This window comes from Strongylocentrotus purpuratus, unplaced genomic scaffold, assembly GCF_000002235.5.
Source record: "Strongylocentrotus purpuratus isolate Spur 01 unplaced genomic scaffold, Spur_5.0 spur5_scaffold_10, whole genome shotgun sequence".
In the NCBI taxonomy this organism is placed as follows: Eukaryota; Metazoa; Echinodermata; class Echinoidea; order Camarodonta; family Strongylocentrotidae; genus Strongylocentrotus; species Strongylocentrotus purpuratus.
Genome location: NW_022145595.1, coordinates 11,019,339 through 11,037,257, shown reverse-complemented (window position 1 = coordinate 11,037,257; position 17,919 = coordinate 11,019,339).

Below are 17,919 nucleotides of genomic sequence, written 5' to 3'. Positions count from 1 at the left end.
GGAACTTCAATGAAATTTCCAGTAATGCTTTGGTGCCAATTTCTGTTTTTGTTCGGATCCCTAGTATTTCTGAAAATCTCGTGTTGAACTGGCCTGCCAAAATATTTTTAATCTTTCCCCCGTGTTGTTTTCTGAGAAATGATTTTTTTTGAGTAAATAATATTCGAACAGATCTACGCGTACAATGTAATTTTAGGAGTAATCTGATATTCACTTCATTCCATAGTTCTAATATAATTCAACTTTTTACAAAACAACAATAATATACAGAGTACAGGAAAATTATTATTATTCAAACCACGGCAGTATGATTCGGGGAAGAAGGCAATTTATTTGTGTTGGACACAGAATGATATGGAGTCGGAGAGTGAGAGAAGGAACTGAGAGTAAAGAGGTAGGACATACTGAGAAAAAAATACGTAATTGCGGCGGAACTGTGGGTCAATGAATACACAGACATTCTATACACACATATAAAGAAAATTCTTGAAATGTAAACAAATTGTAGATGATATAATGTTCTCTCGACTAATCAGTGATGAGGAAATGATTATTACTTGCTGTAGAAAAGAAAGTCACTGGTCTAACTACCTCCCTTACAGCCCATGAACCTCTCCGGCCCACAGTGCGAGACCAGGGTGGGGGGGGGGGGGTGTTTCACAAAGACTAAGATTGACTTTAAGTTGGACTTAACTATGGCAGGCCGTTCATGTCACTGTTTGCTCTCACCATTACGATCTTAGATAACATTTTTTCCTTCTATAATGAATTATCAAAATTGTAAATTTTGTTTCTTTTGTGACCATGATTAATTTGTGTACGTCCCTTGAGAGACGAATGCCAGTAAATGGTGAGAGCAAACAGTGGCATGAACAGCCTGCCATAGGCTCTCAAGATTGACTGTAAGTTGAACTTAACACTAAGTTGGACTAAAACATTATGGAGAGCCATTTGTAGCCTTAAAATAGAATATATTCAAAAACGAAAATTGAAGTATTTTAGACTTTTCATAAATTCCACAACAAGAACATGAAATCTCCTTGATATTAGAATATAAGAATGATTTGAATCAGCATTTTATGCCTTTTAAAATAACTTTAACAAATTTTTTTCAAAGATGCTAACGGCTTTCCATGATTTTTAAGTCCAACTTAGTGTTAAGTTCAACTTACGATCTTTGTGAAACACTTGTCAACAGTAACAAATGAGGAATAAGCAAGGATATTTATTGTTCATAGGGTCAGCAAATTGACATCGAATACCTATTTAGAGACTTAATCTCTTTTCATTACTAAATGCAAAACATATTCCATGGTTCACACATTCTCACGTCTTCCGATTCGTCTGAAAATGGAAGGGGATTTCACCACTAGTCTTGATCGTGGCTTTGCTTATTCTTCTATTTCTCCAAAGAAGAGATTTTTATTCCTCTTTGCGCTCTCATGTTAAAAGTACGGTTGCCTGAACATGATTTTAACATTTTATTATCCCGACGGACCTCTTCAACTGTATAAAATACCGTTCTGACAAAGATCAGCGCATAAAATATTTTTCTGTTTAAAAGCGACGGCTGTAATGAGCCTATGCTGTAAAGGGGAACCCCCTCGCCGCATAAAACAAAAACAAAACGTTACAGTATTATACTACGTGTCGAACCCGAACAGCAGCTTGGTTTCCGGAAGTAGCCGAACCTATTGTTCGATTCGAGGTCAATAAGTTTTTCTGTCGTCTGGGAATTCCACCTTTCCAGGATAAAAACTTGGAAATGCACAATTTGGGTTATTTGGGATTAGTTTCGGTTTGGATAATGACAATAAATGGGAAAAAAGGAAGAATTAAGGAAATCAGACATCAATAACTGAAGAAGAAGGGGATAGAAAGATAAAACAAGGAAGGATGTAGTGGGGGTGGGAAGGGGAGAGAAAGAGCAATATTGAGTGAGAAGGAGGTGAGAAAAAAGGAGAGTTAGAGAGAGAGAGAGAGACAGAGAGGGAGAGTCAGAGAGAGAGACAGATTGACAAAGAGACAGACATAGAGACAGAGAGAGAGAGAGAGAGAGAGAGAGAAGGTGGGGAGAAGAGAAAGAGAGTTAGAGTTAGAGAGAGAGAGAGAGAGAGAGAGAGAGAGAGAGAGAGAGAGAGGGACATGCAGATAGACAGGCACAGAGACAGAGAGGGAGACACAGGGAGAGAGAGTTAAGAAGGGGAGAAGAGAAAGAGAGTTATTATAGAGAGGTAGATAGAGAGAGAGAGAGACAGAGAGAGAGACAGAGAGACAGAGAGAGTAAGGGAGAGAGGTGAATGGAAAATGAATGCGTTCGTGCGAGAGAGAAGGTAATGAAAATTATACGTATACATAATTATTCAATTCAATTCAAATTTTAAGTAGCCTATATTCAACACTCTTCATAAAAAAAATTAAAAACACACCAATACAGAATGGAATGATAACAAAATTAAAAAACAAGACAGTGATAACAACTACAATGGCAATTTATGAAAGCATTCGGGATAGGCAGAAAGGAGGGATTCCTTATATAAAAGCCAAAGCCTCAACACACACATACAGGGGAAAAGACAAGAAACGAAGAAAATAATAACATACTATCATGGACAATCAGAGTAAAAAACCAATAACAAGTGAGTGTAATAAATTTACTTTACAAAAGTGTATAGTTGCCAATGCTATTTTATTTATTATTATACTTGTTTAACATTAATTGTTTTATTTCATTTTGAAAAGGTTAAGAGTTTTGCACTTTCTAATTATACTAATAATTAATAAAAGAAGAAGAAGATAATAATTGTACAAAGTGCCCCTAGTCCGGGTATTTTTCATATAACCACTAAAGCGACCCTGGTATAAACCACTTTTCATATTTCATTTCATTTATTTTAAAATCCTATCTCTTTTTTTTTAACAACAATTCGGTGTAATCAGGCCATGGTAAGTTTCAAATCATTTCTTTTGGTCGGATTGTCGTCATCATTTGATTTCCCTTTGCGGAAACTATACCGATAACTGGATCCGTATGGTTTGTGTGAATTCTCACGAATACCATGATCAATGACGATGATATTAAGTTCACTTTTGCTTTGCATATTCTTGACGTCACACACATTTTCACATTGTTTCTCATTCATGTTTGCAGATTTATCATATATATTCTTAAACGAGTAGAGTTAGGTGTATCAGAGTTTCAAGTATTGACTTTACAGACTATTTCTGTTTTACCTTTTGAAGTGATTTTATCCTGAAAAGGGCACAATATATCAATCAGTAAGAAGAACAAGAAACCGACTAAATGTTTTTCCCCGCCCCTAAATAACAAGTTTCCAATTGCGTTCAATTTGCTAACTCAAGTACTCTTTTTTCGATCAAATTAATGTTGGAAATTTTCACATTCTACGTTACAGAAAAATCATATTCTGCAACATTTCCGAAACTGTTCAGAACAATTTAATGCCTTTTTGAACAAGAGGAATATATACATTTACGCCAAATTTCGTGTCATATTTTCCTAAAGAAGATAAAGTGAGACCGACAGACCGCGAGACCAACAATTTACGAGACCGAATGTTCACGAAACCGACATACCACAACACCTATAGTTTACGAGACCGACTGAACAAGAAAACGACAGCCCACGAGACCGACAGTTTACTAGACCGAATGACCACTAAACCGACAGACCACAAAACCGACAGCCCATGAGACCGACAAGGCAAAGAAAGACAAGGTCATAAGGAAAGATAGAAAATGGCGGAATATATATAGAGGACTGTTTGTGTCGTGGTCTGTCAATCTCTGGAGCTGTAGCTTCACATTATGACAAATCAGTCTATTTCGTTCGGGGAGACTACGTTTGGCTTTACGGAGGAGAGTGCCAAAAGACAAAATAAGTCCAAGCAGACGGATTTTTATCTAGCAAGTTACATCTTTTTTCAACAACGGTATTAGCAAACATATTTTGTTATGGCAAGACATAATCGTCTTATTTGAAAAAGAGACAATGTTTTCTACGGATTTGGGTCATCCCCTTGTTCCTGAAAACTGATAAGATTTTTTAAAATATATAATATTATACTTTAGTAATAATGTACATTAGCAAGGTAAATTGAGCTGCTGATTATCATTGATTCTCAGAAATGTTGACAGATTAAACATTTTCTTATTCTCTTTACACCACAATCTCTTGGTGATAAGCCTATTCTTGCACGTGATGTTTTAATGTCGAAAGGCCAAAGTCTACGGAATTGTAATCTCATCAAGTCTGGTGAAGGAATGCGATAGTGTTAATGATCTGGGTAAAATTTCCAACTACATGTATAAATCTTGACACCCCCCTTATACATGTACCCTACGTCCGCGGATGTAAAACGTACTAGATAAAACGGCTTTGCGTTTTGCGATGAAGACGAACATATAACTATTGGTATTAAAAGATGGTTCCTTCTCATTATTAATCAAAGAATGAGAGGAAACCATACAAAAAGAAGATCAGAATACAAAAAGAGGCACAAGAAGAAGAAGAAGAAGAAGAAGAAGATGATGATGATGAAGATGAAAAGGTAGAGGTGTCGTAGACGAGTGGATAAAATTGTCACCGGACTGTGGATAACAAGGTCCGCAGTTTAAGTCCCACCGCAGCACTAATGTCCTTTGGCAAGACATTGATCTACATTTGCCACTCTCCACCCAGGTGTTAAATGGGTATACCCGGTAGGATGCAAAATCTAATGTGCTTAGATTAGCAAGTGTGCACTTGTAAAAATGACGCCTGGCTGGAATGCTCCCCAGGGAGTGGAGAATGTACATACATTGTGATGATTGTGTGCGGGTAAGCCTGAATCCGATGACCGGGGTAATAATATCTATATCTGTAAAGCGCTTTGAGAGGGTCATCGGTCCTCAAAAGCGCTGTATATGAACTAGCTATTATTATTATTATTATTATTATTATTATTAAGAAGATGAAGAATAAAAAGATGAAGTAGATACGAACAAGAAGAACAAGACGAACAACAACAACAAGAAGAAAAACAACAGCAATAAGAAGAGGAAGAAGGCATCGACGTTTAGAAGAAACAAGAGTGAATAATGATATAAGATTACTGTTTTTGTTTGTAATGAAGTTGACGCAAAAATGTAATAATGAAGATGATGCATGCTCTTCTTTACAATGATGGTGATGATGATGATAATTATGATGATGATGATGATAATGATAGTGATGGTGATGATGATGATGATGATGATGATAATGATGATAATGAAAGTGATGGTGATAAGGAAAGTGATGATGATGATAATGATAATGAAGAAGATAATGAGGACAGCAGAGTTCAGATTTGAGAATCGGAGCAAATGGAAAATGCAAGGAAAAGTAATAATAACGACAATCATAACAATAGACTTAATTAGCCAGGGCAGAATCACCAGTATTAATTGTGATTTCCTGAAGGCCCTGCAATTATCATTACGCTATAGCATTTCAAAGTGTCAATGCCTGGATCAGGTGATGTAAATGGGTACCTGGCAGGAATTAATTCCTGTAATGGCGGCACAGCTATAGCCGGTGTAATAATCTCCAAGTTTGAAAGCGCTTAGAGACTAATTCGTGGTATATAAAAGCTGAGTATTATTATTATTAATTTTATTATAGAGGAAAAAATATTGGTAAACATGATACCTTGCCAAGGGTGAAAGCACCGAGCAAGGATCGACCCCATGACCTCTTGCGTGAGAGTCAAGCGCCTTCACTATGATACCACAGTGCTTTCACGAAGGAAGGACACAATGGTATGTTTCAAATGTGATATATATCATTAATTAAGCCATTATTAATTCCCACTAAGTGGACGTCCACATCCACAATTTGACCACAAATGAAAACAAAAGTTAACTGAGTTTCTTATTAAGCGTGTCAATGACGGGGTCAATGACCTCTTTTCCATATAACACAGTCATGACAGAGGCCATGTAAATGTTGGTAAGAAAAAAATGAGTATGTTTTATCTTCTTACTTCTTGTTTATCCTTCCCAGTAACATATCAGAATTACTAGAGTAATTTGGAATTATAATTGTGGAAGTATCGTGCTCTAGTTGATGCGTTACGTCACCATCACCGGACTGTGGATCACATGGTTCGCGGTTCGAGTCATTAATCTACAATTGCTAGACTCGACCCCCGACCCCCACCCCCGCCCCCCCCCCCCCACTCAGTGTTATTTAGGGTACGCATATGCTTGTTCCCTCTTTTTGAAAGCACCCCCTATCTGAGGACTGCCAACATTTCCGCATCCCCCTTTGGCGGGCTTTTCGCGGGCTTTTCCTGCCTTGGAGACCCCCCTAAATCATGAAAAATGCTCAATGTACCCCCCTAAATTCGGAATAATTCCTCAGGAGTCCAAAGAGATGAGAGAAAAAAAAGAAAAAACACCCCCTTTTTAAAGAAATCTCCGCGTGAAAAGTTAATACACCCCTTTTTTTTTTTTACAATTCTCGGGCCGGACTTTGTCGCACGAAAAGTACCCCTTTACCGGACATTTTGGTAACACGCATGGGTCCGTCCGTTCTCGGAGTGGGGGGGGGGGGGGGGGGGGGGGGACTCGACCCAGGTGAGGTAAAAGGGTATTTGACAGTAATCACCTACACCGTCCTCTGTACTCGCGCGTAATTCTGTTCTGTTGTACATAAATGTATGGCTAGTTTAGTCCAGGCGGTGGACTATTATTTTGCCGATGCAGGCACGGGTTTTATTTGTTTAATTTGTGGACTATGCAAAAGATATGACAGGAAATGATATATTTGAACGGTCTCAGTCATTGTGTGGTGATAGATTAAATGTTTGATAACATTATCAATGGTCCTTTTCCCACCATAACGACTGCGTTGAAGAAAAAAGTGAATGAAAATTATGAATGGAATATTGAAGTTTGGACTCTCCTCTCAATCTCTGTCTCTGTCACTCCTCCCCTTTATTTATTTATCTCTCTATCTCTCCCACTCTCTCTCTCTCTCTCTCTCTCTTATCCTCTCTTTCTCTCTCTCTCTCCATCTCTCTCTCCCCTCTCTCTCTCTCTCTCTCTCTCTCTTTCTATCTATCTTTTTTGTTATTGTCACATGTTTTATTTATTGAATAGCAAAACAGCAAAAGGCGTGTAAAAAGAAATAGTCAAGCTTGAATAGACAGGACAGTACAGTGCGGAAAATAATACACATACTTATACATTTACAAATAAAAGCTGGATAAACATACGGTGGCAAAGAATACAACGACCATGTAATATGGAATCACTGCATCAGTATGGGCACTTGGAACGTTGACTCGAATAGCATGTACTATACAATTGTTTAAGTAGCATATACAAAAATAAAAGAATGAGGATTTCCGTCATGGACAAAACCAGTCATTAAGATAAGATATCTGGCATTTGAATGTAACCATCCAGTGCTACCTACATCCTATCAGAAATAAGGAAAGATTGTATAGATTGAAAACAACGAATCTTAAATCAAAAGGAGAGAAAATATTCAACTTGCAAAATATAAAAACATGTATGTAGTAATCATACAAGTTCTTTCTGCAAGTATTATATACATCATTCTCTCTCTCTCTCTCTCTCTCTCTATCTCCTCCCTACCTGTGAGGTCTGCTGCAGATCTCGATTTGTCTTTCTCTTCTCTTGTAGCTTCCGGATGGACTTCGATCCCGTTCACTGTTTGCATTGCTCGCTTGCATTTGAAAAAACCCGGCTATACAAACCATGTATTCAAATATTAGCATTTCAAACGTGGCGAGGGTATACAAAGAAATGGTTGACATTAAAGACACAATAGGGCAGCAATTTATCGCAAACACGGAATGTCTCATTTTTGATTGGTTTGTGGTAATGATTTCTCACTGTTCCATTGCCTTTCCTTAAGAATTATGAGTTGAGCGCCAAGGTCGTTTGTTTAATGTGGTGGGTACTTGAGGTGTCAGTGTCATTACTGTTAGCACACAGTGATAGATTTGTGGGATTGCACGATTTTATTTCCAACATTTGCACTATCCCCATTGTCACAGAATGCACATTATTAACACCACAATGCACTAGTGTTAGCTATAACCATCTATTTATCAACCCTATCAACACTACCATCAACTTTCCCACCACTGTGGCCATTCGACTACCATGCACTACCACTGTCACCACCATCTTCATTATCTTTATCACAATTTAATTTAACACGACTTATCGCCCCCACTACTACCGATACCACCATTATAACCACCATCATCATTACATTCATTACCATCATCATCATTACAATACTGTCATCATCATAATCATTATCACCACCACCACCATCGTTAACATGGTTATCACCGTCATTACAATCACTACCACGGTCATCACCACCACCACTGCCACTACCACTACCACCACACCACACCACCATCATCATTTCAGTCACCACCGCTATCACAACCACCCTGACCACCACCGTCATTATCATCATCATCATCGTCATCATCATCATCATCATAGCCATCATCACCATTACCATCATCATCATCACCACCACCACCACCACTACCACCACCACCACCACCATCACCACCACCACCACCACAATCAACATTATCATTATCATTACCAACATCACTATCACCATCACCATCACCATTACCACCATCATCATCACCACCATCACAACCACCATCACCACCACCACCCCGTCACCACCACCCCTATAATCACATGAACAACGACTACTACCATCACCACCACAATCATCATCATCACTAGCCCCAAATAATCGCCTGCCAACTACGCCAATATTTTCAATTTTCATCTTTACAAATTCTTCTTTTCGCTCTGTGACCGACATTTTTCAATGGATAACCAATGATTTAAATGATACAAAATTCCTTTTTTTCAAAATGAAAAATGAAAAATAATAAGAAAATTAAGAGCTAGCAGAGAGAGAAAATATCCTAGACGACCAAAGACTTCTTTTTGCTATGAATGTATAATTTGATGGAACGAGTTCTTCAAAAAGTTCTTCACAGTTTTAATTCCGGTGTCCATTTTATCCTTATCTGATCAGCTTCCGGATACACTTCGATCATGTTTACACCCGTCATTAAAAAGATAATTGATCATCTCTTTAAATAAAGCTACTTGAAAATGTGTGATCACCGGTCAGACTTATACGTGGTGTGTTTGAAGTACAGTCACACTTGTCTTAGTGTCCGCCTCTTTATGAAGGCCACCTGTCCATAGCGGTCACCTGCGGAATCATATTAAAGATAAGATTGAGTTCACTTCTGGTAATGATAGAAAATAAATTCTCACAGAATCAAACAAAACTTACACTGAGTGTTCAGGATTACAAATAAATGACACGTGCCCAAAAGATTTTCGGTAGAACATAATTATAGGAGCTGAGTAACGAGCATAGAAAGATAAGGAAATCAAAGTAAGTATAGGCCCGACACTATGTATGTGCAAATGAGAGTTTTTTTTAGTTTTTTTTATTGAAGATGATTTCCAGCAAGTTTTTGTGAGTTTTGTTAAAGTTTACTGGTTCTTATAATCAATCTACTGAAGGGTAACCAATCCAGAATGAATTAGAGCCATGTACTCTCGACATACGATTCCCATACCAGAGCTCAAGATGAAAAGGGATCATTGGAACTTTAATAACCAGTATTTTCGTTTCGTTATCCCAGTTTTACTGATCTTCCAACCATCCAATTATTTACACAGTTCGGATCTAGACTACCATTGTCATAACTCCTTTTTACGTCACATCGCTCTTTCATTTGACACTTCACACGTGAAAAATTTTATTGATCAATTTATCGATCTAATCTTAGCTATATCTATAGATCTACAATTGACTAAACGTGATTGATCTGCAGATAACATCACATGACACTATTAGATAGCAGATCAAAGGCGCACAGGGAGCCCCTGCCACTGACACAAAAAAGGGGATGGGAGGAAGGAAAAGGAAAGAAAAGGAAAAGGGGGAAAAAGAGTTTAAAAAAGGAGAAATTGAAGAAAGAGAAAAGGAAAAACAGAAAATGATTTTCTCTTATTTGTCACGAAATTTTCAGACGTGTGCCTCCCCCCTTGCCAGGCACGATGCCACGGGGGGGGGGGGGCACCACATGCCCCCCTAAAATTTCCAAGATCGGTTGAAATTTTTTAGACCCCTTTTTTTTTACCTCGATCGATTACATGTATGTGCCCCCCCCCCCCAAACATCAAACTCTGGCTACGTGCTTGCCCCTTGCAAGAGATTACTGGATTCGCTAACCATCTTATCATGAAATAGCTCTTGAAATACACTTAACAACCATCATAAAATATGACGTACATTATAATGTTTGCTCAAGTCTTGTATTATCTTTTGTGTGAGCTATCATCTCTTGATTAATAGTTTTGAATAATAATTGTCGTGCCAAAGGTTTAGTCGAACATTTCACATCATGTCCACGTGAATGACTATCTGTTTAATCTCAAGCAGGTTATTATTATGTACAATACTTATTTCGTTAAAAATGTCCTTTCGAGTTTGGCAAGGCATTTTATTTACATTTGCCACTCTCAACCCAGGGGGGGGGGGGGGAGTGGTGGAATATCTGATAGACTTCACACGGCGCTTCATACTGGCCGCGCATATAGATTATACACGACTTGTTCCGTGAACGCCTCAGTTTGGCAAGACATTAATCTACACTTGCCGCTCTTCACCCAAGTGTCAATGGGTTCCTGACATGAATGTCGCTATATCTCGTTAATAAGAGGGGTACACTAACATTGGGATGCAGAGAGCATAAATTTGTGTTATATACAAGAAACCATGATTGTCATTATTTCTATTTTTGTTCTGAAACTTTTTTGGCTTCAATCCTTCGTATTCCCGTGGCTTGTAAAGAAATGACACCACATTTTTAAGAAACGGTTTCTTATTAGATGAAGAACCGCCGATTCAAATATAATATAACAAATGTTAACAGAATATAATTTAAAATTGCCAGATATGAGCGCTATATACAAGGCTCTATTACCGATATTACTATTAATACAGATGAACAAAAGACTTTAGTTAATGTGTGTCTATAAAGAGAGTCAATAGAATCAACACAATTATGGCTGCATTATTTTATAACATTTCCATGTATTTTTGTCAGTGCCATGAGCAATTAGCGCCATTGAAATGGCACGTTATGAATGCTCCACAATCATTATCATTCATTATTACACATTACACAGCTGCTGTAACGAAAGTAAAAGAACTATCATGTAAGTTAGGAGTTAGAACAGAAATAAGTGTTCCATTAACTAAAATAAGAACAATTTGGATAACATAATTTCCTATAAACAAACATTTATTACCCCTCTTGATTTTATTGCATTTCTTTTGATGATTTTTTAATGATATCATAAACAAATGAAATGAAATTAATCATGAATTAATAAAGTAAACTCAAATGAACTGCAAAAGTAAAACAGATTAGGCCTATTAATGTGAAACTAGAAATTAGCACAGTGCTCGTAAAAGTTATTAAATTTGACTATATTGCCCTTGACAAATGACAATATTATTGGAGAAAGATTTGTTGATTAATTTGATTTCACTTGGATTGTTTTTGCAGCTGCTAGCTCTGAATACATGTCTAGAAAGTGAGACGACTTCGTTGTAATCTTCGAATGATCTTTAGCTACAACATATCGCTATTCAAAAAGCTGTATTATTATCAACTCATAACTTTTTGCCTTAATAAGGAGACATTGGAACCCTTTTCTTCTTTTTCATGATTTCATAACCTATATACTGTAGTTTGTAAACCTGTACATGTTTGGACTAGGATTATTATACTGTAAAAGTGGTATTGTTTTTAGTTATTAAGGAGGATCGAATATAAGATTGTACAAAGTCTTATCACCAACATTAGTATACAAGGATATCATGATACAAATTTTAATATTTATACAAAATCACAAGAGAGGGGGTCATAATATCGATAAGATGCACGAGAACGAGGATTTTTAAGTAATCCGTTTCTCATGGCTGTGAGAATTGGTGTTAGCCAAACTTAAAAGAAAGAAAGAGAGAGAGAGAGAGAGAGAGAGATAGTTTGGTAAAATTATCACTAATAATTATCTTCATTATACCATTATCGATGGACAGATCATTATTATAGACAGTTTGGTTGTCGAAAACTGCACGTGAGGAGCTTCCAGATTTCTATAACCAGCTTCTCTCTTGATGCAGAGGAAAGAAATCCACTTGTTAGGAGTTATATCATTTTGGAGTTAAATCCACTCAATATTACAGTGGAATCCATTCCATAGAAGTTTTACTTATTCCTCGGGAGTGGATTCTATTTATAGCGTGGATTTCCACTCACGAACGAATTTATTGATCCCTACTAAAACTCCTATAAAAAGAGTAAGCCCAAGGCTACATACACAGTCATTATCCGCATATATTACTTTTCTTGTTTATTTTTTTTCTCTCTTTAAATAGTAATGATATATAAAAACAGAAATTAAGAGAAAAGAGAGAGAGAGAGAGAGAGAGAGAGAGAGAGGGAGAGAGAAAAGAGGTAAGGGGAATTTAGATCAAAGGGGGGAGGGAGAAAGAAAGGGAGACGTTGAGCGTATCCGGACACCTACCCCCTGGACATCCACCCCCCGGATAACCACCCCCAATCAACTACCCCCTAGGACAACTACCCCCTAGGGCAACCACCCTCTAGGACGACTACCCACGGGACAACTACCCCCGGAAAACTACCCCCAGACAACTACCCCCTAGGATAGTTGTCCGGGGGTAGTTGTCCTAGAGGATGGTTGTTGTAGGGGTAGTTGTCCGGGTGGTAGTTGTCCAGGGGTTGCTGTCCTAGGGGAAGTTGTCCGGGAGTAGTTGTCCGGGGGTAGTTGTCCGGGGGGTACTTGTCCTAGGCGGTAGTTGTCCTAGGTGGTAGTTGACTGGGGGTAGTTGTCCGGGGATAGTTGTTCCAGGGGATAGTAGTCCTAGAGGGTGGTTGCCCTATGGGCTAGTTGTTCTAGGGGGTGTTTGAATGGGGTGATTATCTGGGGACGGATGTCCTGGGGGTAGGTGTTCTTGAATCACGTTGAGGGGTAGAAAAAAATATATAATAAATAAATTATGATGAAATATTTACAGAGAACATTAGAGAGGGAAAGAGAGATGTAAAAGAGGTAAGGGGGAAGGTAGATCAATAGGGGATACAGAGAGAGAGAGAGAGAGAGAGAGAGATTCTGTTATTGTAAGAGAATCGACAGCGTTTCCCCGACATTCAAACCAGCTAGATGTAAATCTGACAATGCATCATTTTCGTGTGACATCATAATGGGGAAAATAAGTACTTATAACTTCACCTGATACTCAGAAATTGTTTGAAGTTTGGTGAATTAACTCTACTCCCCATGGAAACTCCAAACTATCATTATTTCTTTTATACTTTTCTTTTGCATTAAATTAAGTAAAATCAATAATCAAAATTGATATAGCGCACTTAAAATGTTTTCAAAAACGTCCTGTTGTCCATTTAAAGTTGAAAATTATTTTGTACCTTAGTCATGAAATAATTTTGACAATTGTGATTTCTTCGTCATAGATACAGTTTATCTCTTCTTAGAATTCTTTTGGTCAATCTGAAGAGACATAAAGATTCATCAAAATTTATTGGCAAAAATGTATTATTATAAATAGTAGTAGGTGGTAGTAGTAGTAGTAATAGTAGTAGTATCAGCAACATTAGTAGTAGTGTCATTATCATCATCATCTTCATCATCATCATTATTATCATCGTCACCATCATTATTATCATCGTCACCATCAACATCAACAAGGGAGTGTAAAAGGGGGAGGGAGGGAGGAGAGAATAAATGTAGATTTCCCACCAATCCGTCAAATTTGGGGAATGCAAAATGACAATACATTATTTCGCCATCAGTGGTGAAAGTTTCATGAAAATATGCACTTTGTCCCCAAGCTCTCAATCTGATGAGATGAAAGAGAGAGAGAGAGAGAGAGAGAGAGAATGTGGAGGGGATTTCCCGCCATTCCGTCATATCTGGGGAATGCGAAATGACAATACGCCATCGCGCCATCAGAGGTGAAAGTTTCATGAAAATATGCACTTTGCCCTAAATCCTCATTGTCATGAGACGGACGAGAGAAAGAGAGAGAGAGAGAAAATTAAATGTGGAGGGGATTCCCCGCCCGTCCCATACAATTACGCCATTTTGTGAACATTTCATCATAATATGCACTTTGCCCAAATCCCTACCCTCGCTCTCATGCCATACACATGGCCATACACATTGCACACTTTAATATATTCTTTTTTCATACCATTATCTGTTTTACTTTTGTATTTCTTCATTTTCAATTAATTTTTGATGATAGTAATTAAACTGTGAACAGTATGATAAGTATTTTAATTTGATTTGACTATATCGACTTTTAATACGAGATTTGCGTTCGCCGCTGCCCGGATGCGTGATGCGTCATTTTTTCTGCGGCACAGATTGGGGCTTTAAAAAAAAAGAGGTCTTGATTTAACCCTAACCCTAACCCTAACCCTAACCCTAAACTTTCCCATAGGCTCAACACGCACCTAACCCCAATCTGTGCCGCCGAAAACATAACGCTTCACGGATCAGCCATTCATGGGAGCTCCAAGCGTCAGGGGCGCTCACGAATAATTCATCCGCTCCCAATGCACGCTGGATTGGCGGAACAAAGTTGATATGATATTGGTTGATTAAAGAAATTCATATTAAATCTACCAACTCTCCTCCGTAAATTCTAAGAATGTAAATTATGTCATAGGCTTCTCGATTGTACCGCGAGGGTGAATTAAGCTTGTCGGTGTAATTGGAAAGGGTCTTTCATGTCAGTGTATTTCCACAGTTTGAGTATGTAAATCGGTTTCTTTAGCCGAATTATAGGTCTCATCAATTTTGTTTGAGCTGGGTAAATGCCCAAATAAGGAACCTTATTCAGGAGATTTTTTATATTTTGCCACTAATCTACATTTGCCACACTCGACCCAGGTAATTAAATGGGTACCTGGTAGGATTATTCTTTGAAATGCACTGTGCGCTGATAACGGCTGCCGGAGCTAAAGCTATGGTAATAATTTCCAAAGCTTTTTGGAAGCGCATAGGGACGTTATATAATGTGATATGCGCTATACAAGAACCGAATATTATTATTGTTATTATCAAAACGTATTCCACCGAAAGGTTCTCCAAATATTATGATTTAAAGATATAAAATATTACGCGGGTGAATTGGAGCCCGAATTAGGTGTGTGAGCCCTAAAGGGGCGTCATCATCCGGGGTAGTGTTCCGTCGATCATGTGACTAATGAACAGACTATACACACATGACTTTCGAGAACAGGAAATAAATGAAGCACCTGACAAAATCGCCTCATATTCTATCCTTGTAAGAGGAGTCCGCCCGGAGTTCAATTTGAATTTAGCAAATGCAGACAAACGAATGAAAGCGGTCAGAGCAAGTTTGAGAAAATTCCGGTAAGAAGACGAATTTTCGAAACAAACTGCAATAATGATATTTTTTTATTTGAAAATTATGTTCGTGAAGCCCAAGAACTATTGTCATTGTTAGCCCCCTCCACTCCTCCTTTGTCGGAGCTTGAGTTTGAGAAATAACAAGCAAAATCAGAGTGAGATTATCTTGAACATCTGCGACAACAGTACTGTCAGACATTAACTAATCAACATTATATTCTGCAAGAGATAATTCTGTGTCTACAGTGCATAACAAGGAAGATTAATTAGAACACCGGCGCTCGATGGCGGTACCTGTCCTATATAGGCGGGGAGATATTTACCCGGGGTCAATATTATTGTCCGTAGCGTAATTCATTGTCTTATAAACGGATTCGCTGCCTTGACACGGTTTATTAAATTTCTCGATAAATTGCACTCGGTTATCACTGCCTACCCGTTTTAGATGATGAATTGAAAAGTTGTAAACAAACAAATTAACAAAAGAAAAAAACAAAGACAAACAAACCCAAAGAAAATAATCAATCAAACACACACACGCACACGCGTACAGGTAAAACATGCCAACTGGGAATATTTATCTTTAACTATCTTTAACTATGATATTGGGGATATTGGAATTTAAGGTGTTTTATAAAGATTTTTTTTCTTTGACAAATTCCATTCATTTATCTGGCGGCCAGATAAATGAATAAAATTACATTTTGTCAAAGAATAACAAGAATTAAGCCTCCTGTTTTTATGTAAGAGCTTACTAGGCGCTGTTCATTTATCAGAATTAACATCTCAGAACTGATGATACACAAAGTAGCGTTCGAAAATGTGGCGTCTTATTATGAAAATGTGGACGTCTTGGAACTCTTGCAGGCAATGGGTAGTAGACTACTCTCGGGTCACTTTTACCAAACTTAGCAAAAAATAAGAAAGTTATCAACTGGGGATATCCACAGTTGCCAGTGTATCCCCACTTGGAAGTTATGTATGCATATGATTATCCCCGTTTCACACGTCTTGGTTCTTGTATACAAACCCACGCGCACACACGACATACGCGCGCGCATACTGCCTCACTTACATACAGGCAAATACACACACCCACACCCGCACACACCATCACATACTCACGCACATACACACACACGCACACACGCACCACACACGCACACACACACGCCCACACACGCATACGCACGAAAACACACACCCAACCCACCCTCCTTCCACACACACATACAAAATAAACCTTGATTACATCATGGACTTACTAGGTCCATGTCTAGTAAGTCCATGATTACATCATGAACCTCACTTCACCTCATCTCACATGAGCAAGTTTCGATTTCATTTCCATTCGATCAAGTTATTGTTTATTCTAGTACCAGTCACGACTAAAACAAGTTCACTCTAAGTCAGGGACACATCACACGGAAATGTTTTTTAAAAGTAATAATATTGATTTTTAATAGTCATAAGATAATAACAAAACACTTTTCTACTGTTGATAATTTTATGAAGCGCGAATGTGCAAATATATTCTGCAGCTCTGAAAGAGCTCCTGACATGCTTAAAATCCAGGACATCAATTTAAATGAAAAGATGTGCTTTTATTTTTCATTTACAGGTGCTTAACTCAATAATAAAATATAATAATCGCATAGAAGTAAATAATAAAAAAACACTACACACAGATTCCAGTGGGTGAGGCCAATAATTTGCCGAGAAGTTTACCTACCAAAAGTTTCCCGGGTGCGAAAGAAGACAAATGAAGAAGAAGCAGAAGAAGCAGAAGAAGAAGCAGCAGAAGAAGAAGAAGAAGAAGGAGGAGGATGAGAAGAAGGAGAAGAAAATAAGGAAAGAAAGAAGTAATATAAAGAAAGACAAAGGAAAGAAAGATGACAGAATTTGCCAAAGAAGCTAATCAAAAGCAGTTCATTGGAGGCAACATCGCACGATTTTGAATGTGGTGGGGGCTTAATGACTGAACCAAAATTTGCAAAGAAGTTTGCGGGGAAAGTTTTGCACATCGTGACAAAAGTCTGACTTATATGACAAGCAAGCAAGCACGCAAGCAATGAAGAGCAAAAGGAAAGAGGGAACGTTCAGATTCTCAATTGTCTTTTAAGGCCACCGGGAGCAAATAAAGGGTGACCAGGGGTACGTGGAGCTGACCAAATTACAGCGACAGCCAACATAAATTCCGCTCTATCTTGTGAACAGTTTTAGGACGATTACCCCCTGGACAATCACCCCCCGCCCCCGGCTAATAACCAGCGGGACAATAACCCCCCGGAAAATTACCCCCAAGGACAACCAACCCCGAGGACAATCAATTTTCCGACT